Source organism: Cottoperca gobio, chromosome 15 (assembly GCF_900634415.1).
Source record: "Cottoperca gobio chromosome 15, fCotGob3.1, whole genome shotgun sequence".
Lineage (NCBI taxonomy): Eukaryota > Metazoa > Chordata > Actinopteri > Perciformes > Bovichtidae > Cottoperca > Cottoperca gobio.
Genome location: NC_041369.1, coordinates 14,843,393 through 14,855,965, shown reverse-complemented (window position 1 = coordinate 14,855,965; position 12,573 = coordinate 14,843,393). Strand labels below are relative to the sequence as shown.

The 12,573-nt window shown below is 44.0% G+C and overlaps 1 protein-coding gene across 1 annotated transcript in view; it reads right to left on the bottom strand.

Annotated features, from left to right (window-relative positions):
- The window catches only part of zmiz1a (zinc finger, MIZ-type containing 1a), a 73,081-nt gene extending 61,628 nt beyond the window's left edge, over positions 1-11,453 (bottom strand). The window contains exon 1 of the mRNA XM_029450233.1: positions 11,395-11,453. The gene's annotated coding sequence lies outside the window, so the exon portion shown is untranslated. The remainder of the gene's footprint in view (positions 1-11,394) is intronic.
- Positions 11,454-12,573: the final 1,120 nt, after the last annotated feature.

Here is a 12,573-nt window from a genome sequence, read left to right as displayed (position 1 = left end):
TGACAAGCAAGGGGGTAAAAAAAAACTCTCTCGGAGTGACAAACTGTGTTTCTGTTTGAAATTTCCAGCATTGGAGGAAGCACAAAGGATCTTGTTTTGTTGTTTAGTGCTGTTGTTGTACGATTCCCTTGGGGGAACGGATCAGTCTATTTCACTTTACGCTCGATGTAGGCGGCGTTCATGTAACAAGAGACAGAGAACATACTGGAGACTTGAACGCCGTGTCAGACGCTTGTCTAAAGACACTCGCTCTGTCTGAGCTTCTCATTCTCATTCTCTGAAATGTAATCCAAACTTTCAAAAAGACAGGCCACGATGTTGCTCGGGGGGGCACACACCGTTAACCAAGCAAAATGCCCTCGTCATGTCCCGTAGTAAATTGGTATATGCTAGTTAGCGCTGATGACAGGACTTGGCTGATTCTGCCGTTACAGGCATGAATGGCCCCGTAGTAGCCGGGCACAGTGCAGAGGTTCAACAAGGTCTCTTTAACCAGCTGAATGACAGGCAAGCAGACGGGCGACGAGCCAACCACAGACATTCAGCTCTGGCTGCTGTAGTTATGCCAATTCATCCAGACCAGAGCGACCACGTGATGCGAGCAGAAAAAGAGTGGGAGAAGCAAGTCGAAACCTATGAGCGCATCAACAGTTAGGTCAGAGGGCTGTGTGTCTCTGCTCCTCCACGTATCCCACCTCGATATGTCTCTTGGCCAGTGTCTTGCAGTCTTCTTATGTTTACTCTTTAAAGACTTTTGTTGTCTTTTTGTTACTGCGGGGAGTCTATCAATGTGTGGCTTGTTGCCTTGTTAAACTTTAAATGTCAGTGTCCACAGCCGCGAGCGTTGCGTCAGTAGCCCTTTGCACCCTCCGCCTCGTGGAAATCTCTCTGCAAACTGAGGGGAAACTCGGCACCAGTATGACACAGCATGGAGGAATGCACCAGCGGATGTGGCTCTCTCCCTCTCTTTCTCCTTCTCAGTCAATCCCTGTCTCCTCCTCCCCCTCCTGCTATGGGCAGGTCCATATGCACCCAGTAATTATCAAGGTTATTTTCTCCAGAGAGCCAAATCCCTGTTTATGGGCATGAGCGTGTGTCACAGAGCCCAGGACCCACAGGACGCTGACTCTGTAGACAACCCCAAAGAAAATCTCAGCTTTAGCGACACTGCGGTTGCCAGACCCTGCAAACATTTGTGATTTTCAGTAGCTGTTTCATGACCTCAAGTGAGACAGCAAAAATGTTTCGTGTGAGCTTCGACCTCAGCTCTTGCCAAAAAAACCTAGGAGTTATTTCTGGAAACCACCAACTTAAAAAATTGTATCCGGCAGCAAAAGAGAAAAGTTAATACTCCGACACTGAAACCAAAGAATGGCAGAGCTGGACATGAATATCTCATTTAAGTCAGTTATGTATTTATTGCAGACTTGAGTATTTTATGTAAGAAAGAAAGAGATTCTGTCCCTCCCATGAGCCAGACACCCTGTCGAGGTTGTGACCTGGGCTACAGCACACATTTTCTTTTGGCAAGGGCTACAGAGGAAGTGAATGCTGTTAAAGGCCAGTGGTTAACAAGCCCTGTAAAAAGCACTAACCAATCCAACAAGCTAGGTATTATGTCAGTTAATTAGAGGCAAACAAGAGGCAACTTTGTCTTCTGAATGGGATACAGAGTAGGCTTGTTCTCGTGCTACAGTAGGCTCGTCTGCAAACAAGAGCCTGGAGCAACCTGAATTGCAAGCTCAAAAGTAAATTTGCATGTAACTAACTGTTAGCCAGGGTCAGCAGTGCACACACACTCGCACACACAAACCGAGATCGGCTGCTCCCTTCACAAAAGCTGCTTCCTCTCCGTTTCATCACGCAGGCCAGGCTTTTGTTAGTGTGCGGAAATGCCTCCAGAGGGAATGAAAATACTGGCAAGTCCCTGCAGCTCTTTCTGGAGAGAGACACGGGGAAAAGAGACGGGTCCTGCAGCTGCAAGATCACACACACACACGCAACCACACACACGTATGCCAAGTGCCCGTGTAGGTTGAGGGCTCAGGTTACGTACAGAGATAACCGTGTTAACCTAAAGAACATAAACACCGGTGTGTGGTTACAGGGCTGTCAGGGCACCGGAGGAGCCAGAGGAAGCGAACACTGACAGTACAGATTCTAAAGTTGGACTTATGTTGTCGAGGCTGCCACAAAATTATAGGCAACATCACTGTGAAAGCTCATACCCACTGCTTGAAATCTGGGGTTTTCCAGCCTGGGAATTACGTTTGAGGAATTAAGTGACCCTGCTTCCTTGATTCATTAAGTCATACAAGCATCTTGTTGAAAGATCCAATGAAAGGAGCTCAAGAAAGGTTAAAAGAAGTTGAGATATCTGAGGAACTTTAAATCAAAAGGGATGTCTAAACTGTGGCACCTCGCTACCTATCTCGGTTTTTTTATATACCCACTTATCCCCTTCAGGGTTGCACATATTCACACCTTCAGGCAATTCCCCAGTTCACCTAAGCTGCATGAAAAGCGGAGCACCAAGACCAAACACACACTGACAGCCGGAGAACGAGAAAACTTCACAGTTTCGGGTGCAAGTTGCATTGTGCATGCAAACCCTCACCCTTCACGATAACCACGGAGCCATTGTGCAGCCCAGTACCTTACAAATGCTCTTATATTTTCTTAATATTCCATTACCTCACTCCACACCATCTTGGTTGGCGAAAAACACGTGTTTGTAATCAGACGACAGCACTCCAACAACAGATGATTGCAATCACACAGTCAATGGCCAGGACTTAAGGCAAAAATACACTACTTTAGTAAGAAACAGAAACCCATGATTTTAGAGGAATACATTATGTTTTCAACAGATTGGTCCATTGTTCCAGTAATAAAAGTGCAGGCACTGAAATCCTCCATGTGCTTCATGTTAATTCTTTCTCCCCAGTATGTTAAATGATAGCAGTCATTACGACTAGTATCCAAAATAAGAGGTCAAACCTTTTAGTTTGAAACGGTTGTCAGTAACATTTGTTTTGGGTTTTTTTCAAACTGTAAAACATCAAATATCTAGATGGATCAGACTAGCAAGGGTGATTTCTTTTTGAACTATTTCGGGAGAGAAAACACTGCACACAGCTCTACACTGTCTCACTGTGCCACCCACACTCACAGTTGACCCAGGAAATTTAAAACAGTATGCTATTTTTATTTAATATTTCATGTAAATTGTACCTCCTACACAAAACTGACAGACTCAGCCGCCTAGCATGTCTTTTACAATACAGCTGCTGGAAGTTTTCTGAAATAAAACGAGTCGGCCAGCTATCAGTCAACACTGTGAGTGTGCAAAGGCTTCCTTGTGGTACTTCAAAATATATTAACATTGTCACCACCTCCACCGGAAGGAGCTTTACAACAGATTGCAACAGGGCCAAGGACATTCAACCCTTAAACTGGTTCAACAACAAAAACCTTTTAGTGCTTCGTTTAGGACCATTTATCTGTGTCAATACTTACCTTGTTGAGCGGATCGGACGCATTGCAAAGTCTACGCTATCGGTTATATTCATTCTGTCACAGCAGGCCGCTACCAAAGCAATCCATGGCCTCATGTGACATGTTGTACCTCGTATTAAACAAGTTCCACACAGTAATGCATACACTGACCATAGGTCACACTATAAGGTAACCTGAGTTGAGGTCAATCGGTGTCCAAAGAGAAAAATGTGGATCCGTGAATCTAAAACTACCGACCCTAGGTCATATCCATTTGCCTTTGCACTTGCACTAGCCAGGTCCCACATATAACAGTAAACCAGAACATAGCTCTGCATTGAGAAAGATTTCATACGTTCGCCCTCATTTAGACCTTCAAATACCTGTTTTGAAAGTGTGGTTGAACAATGACTATACTGTATATATATGTATGTGCTATGACTTCACAAATGTGCCAAACGCTGTGTTCCTTTAACAGCAGAAAGGTGACTTCTCTTCTGACCAAACAACTGACTGAAACACTGTTTTAGCCGCGGAGATATCAGGGGAAAGCAGATTTGACAGTAGAGGAGCTTTCAAGACAGCTGCTCAAGTTTCTCTCTGTCACTCTCTCTCTCTCTCTCTCACACACACACACACACACAAAAACACACACTCCATTCCCTCTCTCCTTTTTAGCCAGTGACAGCAGGCACCCAGCGATGACATGAGGAGTGTCTCTGGCAGCCAGTAAGGCAGCACTAAACAGACAGAAATATCTGCTCTGACAGACGGACAGACCGTCACCCACTACAACATGCATGCAGCTGTCACAGAGCTTACCACTCCTCTTTCCCAACCCTCTGGTTTGATTTTCCCTTCATGCAACGCTCTCTCAACTCCGAACAGTGCTTTCCTCGTATTTTCTTTCTTACAGCTATCATATACTGTGTTGAAAAGCTACACCTACATTGCGCTTGGCTCTGCATTGGCTTGTGGCCAGAGAGGAGGAGGTTCAGCTTTCAAGCCAACTGTTGAGAACACAGCCATCCTCCACTGGATCAGCGTTGGCCTGCACAGGTCTAGCTCTTTGCCCCTTTCATTTACTCGTTCTGTTGTTCTTTCTTTCTTCCACACAAGAATGTGTTCTCCCTCTCTCTGTCTGTTTAGCTCTCTCTTTCACAGCCTACAGCCGTTCTCAATTAGGAGGGTCAGGGAGCGGAGCGGAGAATAACTCAGGCTCTGGTATCTGGAGCTGGAAGGACCCAAAGATCAGCAGCAACAAGAAACCACTGCTATAACTGGGCTGTGGCTGCCTGTGTCTTTGCATGTGTGTGTGTGTTGCATAAATCTGCCCGGTGTCAACAGGTTGTCAGTGACCTTTGACCTCTATATTTAAAAAGACTATGAATATGACAGAGCAGCTAATGTTGTGATTGCCGCAGAGCTGTAGCCATTCCTGCCGGAGTTTAAATCTCTTCGCTGCTCAATTTAAAGATTCTGGTGTTAAAACAATGGAAAACCACTCACACACATCGTCGCCCCATGTAGAGAGCTACTTTAATTGCTTTCTTTCAATGGTCCCCTCTGAATGGGAGAGAAGCTGGGGGGCTGCAGTTTACAAGACACATCTGCAGGTGTTGCATTTCAAACTGAGAAACTCAAGCTGTGAGAGAGAACACATACACTAACACAGGCACCCGGATAGAGGAATATACAAGACAGACTGTCTCTTCCTCTCTCATACACACACACACTGCAGGTGCAGCACTGTTCAGTACTTTCCTCTACGGCTTCCAACCTGAAAATGCTGGCACATCTGAGCGAGGTGGAATTGGAAATCTCTTAACATCTGCATCTCTTTCTATCAAAATACTGACTTTTATTGTGAGACGAGGCAAAATATATGACAAGACAAAGCTGCGGCGCATTACATTGTGCACAGACATGTCCAATTGAAAGAAACAATGTGCTTATCAGTGGGGCTCCTTTAATGTGGCTGATGCTTCCCAATCGGCGTTCCACACTAAAAGTCTGACAGAGCCATAAATACCACCAACTAGCGTTGGCTTAGGGTCATGTAGGTTTTAGATAACCTCTCCATGGCTGGTACACTGTGTGAACAACTACTTTACTTTGTTGCCACAAAGTCACTTGTACACAGCCCATATAGACTCCTAAAGGCCCTGTCACACATATCTGTATGACAGAAACGTATGCTGGCGCATACGAAATATCGGCAATACGTTGATATAAATTATGGGTAAGTTGTGATCGTTTGAAGGACGCAGACGACACGCTGAACACGCCAGACATACGGCCCTGTCACACAGCTCCGTATGGCAGAAACATGCCGGCGTATATGAAAAGTAGCTCAAAATGTGTCAGAGTCCAAATACGTCCAACTTTTCCACAGCGGTGTTGTAGCTGACGTATACATAACGAATACATAACAAATTATTATACGTTTGTCAAACATTGATAGCGTATCACTTACTTATTTAAAACGTATCAGAGCGTCTGGACAACGGAGCTGGAAAAGTGCCATCTGGTTCACGTCATGCTGATGCTGGAGAACGGCTAACATGCTGAACGCTAGCTGTACTTTAGAAACACATCTAATAAATTACTCCGTCGTCAGGCATCATCTTAACATAGGGTAGGAATAGGTTATCCACTTGTTATCAATACATTGTCTGTAGGGTTCACCGTCAGCCGACGTAGCCTTCATCTAACGTACCTCTAACGTAGTCACGTAGGTATTTACGTAAGTATTTACGTAAATACAGTATTCACATACTGTATTTACGTAGGTAAGTATTCACGTACTGTATTTACTTAGGTAAGTATTCACGTACTGTATTTACGTAGGTAAGTATTCACATACTGCATTTACGTAGGTAAGTATTAATCTACGTATTCCGTATTCACGTATGTCTAACATCACGTAACGTCTGCATATCTTATGAAGCACACGTCGGTTACGTCCGGTAATTTTGAACATGCTCAAAACATCAGTGTTCAACAACGCACCCCAGCGTAACACAGTGAGCTCTTAACGAATACTACTTATACCTTACCTTATATCTACATACACCAGCGTGTTGCCCATATTTTGTATACGCCATATTTTTGTATATCTTATGCATTTGTTGGGTATTAGTCTGATACATTTTGTAATAGGAAGAGATACGATATCAATAGGTTAGACATGCGTATCTGTATATGTTCACTTTTCCGATCCGATGAAAAGTTGGACGTATTTGGACTCTGACAAATATTCGTATGCGCCGGCATACGTTTCTGTCATACGGATATGTGTGACAGGGCCTTTAGAAAACAGCTCATTCAAAACTACTTTCACGAGTTCAATTTGAAGAGAGCAGTGTCACTGTGAGAATCAGATCTGTTTGTTATAGCTGAGAGTCAAGTAGTTTGGAGGATCTTGGATAGCATGTCTCCTAATTCACTGAGAGAAAGAGCAATCAGCCGAGCTTCAGATGGCATTCGACAGACGACCGATTCAATCTACTTTCTTCAAGCATCTCTATTGTAATGTTCCCACACACTGCCGTGCATGCCGCATTGCACACATTTCTGATAATCTATGCAAATGGGACACAGATGGATGAGTATGCATCTAATTGAGAAACATATGTGTTGCACTTTTAAAAAATAATAATTCTTACATCTCCCTTTGCTTTGTGTTCCTATCCCATTTCTGTCATCCTCCATTCATTCACCCGGAGTTACGTGTGAGTGTGATGCTGGCGTCTTGCCACACCATTTGTGAAATTATTCAAATGAGGACACCATGTTTCTTTTGTTTACTGGCTTGAATTGCGACACGGAAACAAGGTTGGTGTATTCATGAACGCCATTTCTCACTCTCACTCTACAACTACCACCTCCCTTCTATCTCTCTCTCTCTCTCTCTCTACATGGATGCTGCCGCGGCATTGGAGGAACGTCCCCGACATTATGAGAAGCCATTAATGAGTGTGTGGCGTGCCGTGTTGTGATGCGTGGCATATTACAGCCATTCATCAGGGCCAGGAGACACTTGACAGGCGGACAGCCAACAGGTTGTGTAATCATATAACACAGCCATGTCAGGCCTGCCACAGCTCCGTGTCCCATTCAGGCCTCTAATGTTGTTTTCCTCTGGGTAATTGACGACGGCAGACAGAGAGACCCAGTGATGGATAACATTATGGACCGACTGGCGCAAAAAAAGATGGCCGCCTACCGGAGTGATGTCATTCCAGATTACATCAGCATTTGGAGATATTTAAAGGAAAATTTGGGATAATTGCAACTTGGGTCTTATTTTGGAAGTTTTGGCCAACATTTCTATTGGTTATGATAACCCTGTATTCACCTTAGTAATTGCTGAGATTTGGGAATATGACGAAATCACTTAAACTAAGTCAGATGGGGCAGTGCAACAGAACAATTTGTAATAATCTGTCAATGCACAAGTTCAACTCAAAGCTGAACCAGAATTCTAGACAGTTTGGGTAATAATGAAACCTGTCCACCTTTGTGTTCGCAACCAAATTAGATTAGTTAGCGTGAGGGTTTGTTTACAACCGCTGTGATCATGTGACCACTCCCGTTTCTTGCCCCTGAGTTCTTTTTAGCAATGTCGTCTAGATCTAAGCAGTACAATGTAGCTATTACATATTGTTACCTCTACTATTATAAGGAATTTACAAAGTTAAAACAGAAGAAAACTAAGCCTGGGGAACACCTTCTTGATGCGTCCTTATCTATTTAGGTTGCACACTAAATCCATGTCGGTATGTTACTTATTAGGTTTAATGAGTCATAAGTGTGTTAAAGGAACACAAGTCATCTCAATCTATTAAAGAAAACCTTTAAATAAGACATAAATCTAAGATATTGCATTAATTATGTCTAAACATGTCCAGGTGAAAGTGTTACTCTGGTACCACGAATGCCATCTCGCACTGAGGAATGTGTTGCAAATATTCCGGCTCCTCTTAACAACGCAACTCTCTGCTGCATCAGAGAAGTAGAGGTGGCCCTGAGGCAGTGTTAGACGTTGTTAGGGATAGCAAGTATCCTCACACAACCTGTTCTGCTCTGTCCCTGAGCTGGGAAAGAGAAGACAATGTTCTCTCTCATCCTCCCACACTCACCACTTTATACCTCTGCTTGTTTGTGAGATGCCTCTTTGCAGCACACAATCCAAAAAAAAGGCCAGCTTGCGTATGTGAATAAGACCTAAAAACGATAACCACAATGAATATCATCAGCAAGGATAAAAATACACATTTCCTGTCTTTTGAATATCACAGTCTCCTAAACTGAAGCACCCGGGGGTGAAACTCCTTAGAGAATAAGAGTCTTGATTAGACTCATATTGTCTCTCGCTCTATCTTCGTCTGTGTCTCACCCGATATACAGTACATCCACACGCAGAAAAACACGCAGGAGATCTAATGTGCACTGCCCCTTATATCATCACATGAAGTTTACCTCAGAAAAACTTAAATCTGGAGAAGAAAAAGAAGAGAAGAGCGGAGGAACGAACAAAAAAGGAAGAAGGTGCAGGACACAAAATGGAGGGAAAGAAATGAAAAAGAAGGCCAGGAATGGGATGCTAATTCCCTTGGAGTGAGCTAATCCCTGAGAGCTCTGACATCCATGGCTTTATCTAGGAATGCCATGTGGCACGAGGCGTCAACAACACACCAAAAGAGCATAACACTCTACGGCGCACTCTACTACCATGTACCATGTAGCACTATCACAGCACCAGACAGATGTATGGTACATGATCAGGTTATCATGCTTTAATTATATTCCTCGCAGTAACAGTGTTTACATTCTTTCATTTACTTTGTGATACAGAGCGACAATTGAAAAGGCTCTCATTACTGATTAGAACCCCAAAGTGTAGTTAAATCTTTGAGGAGGCGCACTTCAGCTACAGCGTAGCTACAACAGCTAGGCTCCATAACTAAGCCGTAACCCTTTAACACAGAGCTATAAATTTCACCTTCAGTGTGAAGGAATCCACCCAACCATTACACACTCAGACAAACACACACGTACACACTCTTCCTCTCTCCTCAATCTCAACTCCATGGCCTCACAACAGCCACAGTGTTCAGTGTCAACAGTGGTCACACTATGTGGTGCTAACATTAAAAATGCATCCAATTAAAGCTGCAGGGGAAAATACTGCTCTGTAAACTGTAACATGTTGACATGTTGCAGCGATGATAGGCTTTCTAAACAAATTAAGCCAGAGGAGCTCTGCATTACTCATCCTGGCTGGCTGTCTGGCCAAATTCTGCCTCAATTGCACAGTTGTTTGATCAACTGTTGGTGCGCTGTGTATGTGTTAATGCGAGAGAAGGAGAGAGAAAAACAGGCAGATACGAGTCCATGGATTCCAGACGAGCTGAATACAGTACGACAGCAGAAGAGAAGTGCAGCAAAACTTGTCTTCCTATACTTTCATGTGTCTGCAGTCGTGTGTTGTCACATTCTGCAACTCTGTTCTGTCGGCTGACAGCGTCTCTTTTTCTTTCACTGTGCATCACTTGTCACTCTGCCAATGGTCTGCGCGCGTGTGTTGGGGAATGTGTGCGTGTTAAACCTGTCGCTTTCTGTGCTCTGACGTCCGTGTGCTTATCGCTTTGGCTGATCCCTACTAGTTGTGCATGTGTGTACAATATCTGTGTCTGTCTGTCTGTCAGATACGTGCATACGTGTGTGTTTGTGTGCGAGGCAGATGTTCTCCGGGCGGTGCCATTGCTCAGTGTTCACACACACCGCACTAAAGGAAGATTAACCAGCACTTTATTTATTTATTTATTCGCTTCCTGAATCTGCCCCCACCCACCCTGCAAAATACCCCCCAATCCTCCTTAATCCCTGGTAGCAAAGAGTACAGGAGGAAAGGCAAAACTGCAAAACTGGAGCTAGGTGGCAGAGTGTTTTCACCACTCTAGACCTACTTTTAAAATGACAAACTTTTCTGGATCAAGGCCATGAGAAAGGTTCTAAGTGCATGTGCACTAGACGTTTGAATCTGAACCACAATAAACTCTTCATGTATGACATTTCATTGGGATAGTACAGTGTTGATAATCAATTCAACAACAAATTAGGACAAAATGCCACAAACAACTCTACAAAGAACCAACATAAAAGCGAGAGTTAATTTAGGTTCGAGATTAGGGTTAAAAAAGTTTAAATCTACCGTCTATGGCTGCCCCCTCTTAGTAGATTGGTCAACTAATTGGTCTTAGTCGACTAACGTTACTTTCCTCGATTAGTCATTTCTTTTGTGATTTTTTCCCGCTCAATGAGGCATTTCCAAGAAACGTATGAGCACATCTCTGGTAAACACAACATTCACAGTGGTGCTTTTGTTTTTCTTTGTGGAGAAACTCAGATCTGACGATTAAATCATCTAAATCGGTTATGTGAAGAAAATCTAAGAAATCTCCATGAACAAATGCATTTTTCTTTCAATTCCTCAGTCCCACATCTTCCCACTGTAAAAACAGTAAATTGAAGTTTTTTGGAAACAAATGCTTCTTGAATCATAGCACCATGGTTTTGTTCTATTAAGTATTGACACTGGCCACAGGCTTCTCGGCAGGGACTGGCTGGGTTTTTTAGACGGAGCCAAACAAGATCCTGCACAGCTCCTCATAAACAGCAGCTGCAGACTGCTCAGTTCCCAGTTCCTCCCCGGCCGCCAGCCCAGGAGGGTCCAATCAAAACCAGCCACATTACTCCCTCACTTCGCCTTTGCGTGCCAAGTCTGCTCCATTTCGGGGGGTGGAGGGGGGGGGGGGGGGGAAGCCAGGACTAAACCAGAGAGCGTGCAAAATCACCAAGCTGTGGATTAAAGGAAAAAAATCAGTTTACCTGTGTGAACTTTGACCTTGGTGGTACATCCGCTGTGGTGGCCGCCCCCTCCCCCACCCCGCCCTTCATGTATTCCTCACGCACGGTCGTTCACTGACCCCTCCTTAAGTGGTGATCTGAGGGGAAAGGAAGACAGAAGAAAAGCCTGTTAAATTTCTTTTAATGGAATGCCAGGGAGAACCTGGTTTAGACAGAGGACAAATGTATCACAGAGAAATACACCTTGGTGTTGAAAAGGGAATGCAGGAAGCCATGAGGGAGTTTGCTATACTGCCCCATTTACTCTACCTCCTAACCCTGCCGTAGAGCCAATGAACCAATGAACAACTGCACCACCTATCAAAGTGCCATGCCTGTATACTGCAGCAGTTCTGTATACCCCCCCCACCCTCCTTCCACGCGACCCCCACCCCCCACTGCACAGGAACAATGTCCTTCCTAAAGGTTATCAGCAGCCCTGGCGCTTGGTCAGCCCTCATCCTGAGTCCATTACACACACAGCGGCTAGATTCACTGCCTTAATACACCTCTCTTAGTCTCTCCTCACTGCTTCACTGCACCCTTTACAGGCTGATACAAATCCAGCATAGGCCCAGAACACACATACACAGGTTTTGGGATTAGTTTACCAGCACATTGCCATTCTGTCTCTAGACATCTGCCATGCACTTCAATTCGATTGGTGTAAGTTTCAATATGAAAACTGTGATGAAATACCATATTAGCCTGCATATTACACAACCCTGATTTTCAAACTAATCCCTCTCCCCTCCCTTTGCAAGACTTTTTTAGCCATGCTTGTGCCATCATCGGGTCAAAAATTCAATTTGTCAAATACTTTATGACCAAATACCTACAAAACCAATAGCATTCCAATCACTCTCAGCTTTAGGCCTACTTTGTGTTTGGTGATATTAAGAAAATGTTGCTTAGTTTAGCATGCCAACAGGCTTAACTGAGATGGTGAACCAGGTCAATATCAGTATGTTAAGCATTGTCGCTGTCAGCATGCCGATGTTAGCATTTAGCTTAAAGACCCTGCTGTGCTGGAGCAAAGTCTCACACAGCCTCTAGTGTGGCTGTAGATCCTAGGTCTTGTTTTAGGATAAAAAAACATTTTAAAATTTTAAAAATTGTAATTAGAAATGCATTTTAAATAGTAATAATGGATCAAAAGAC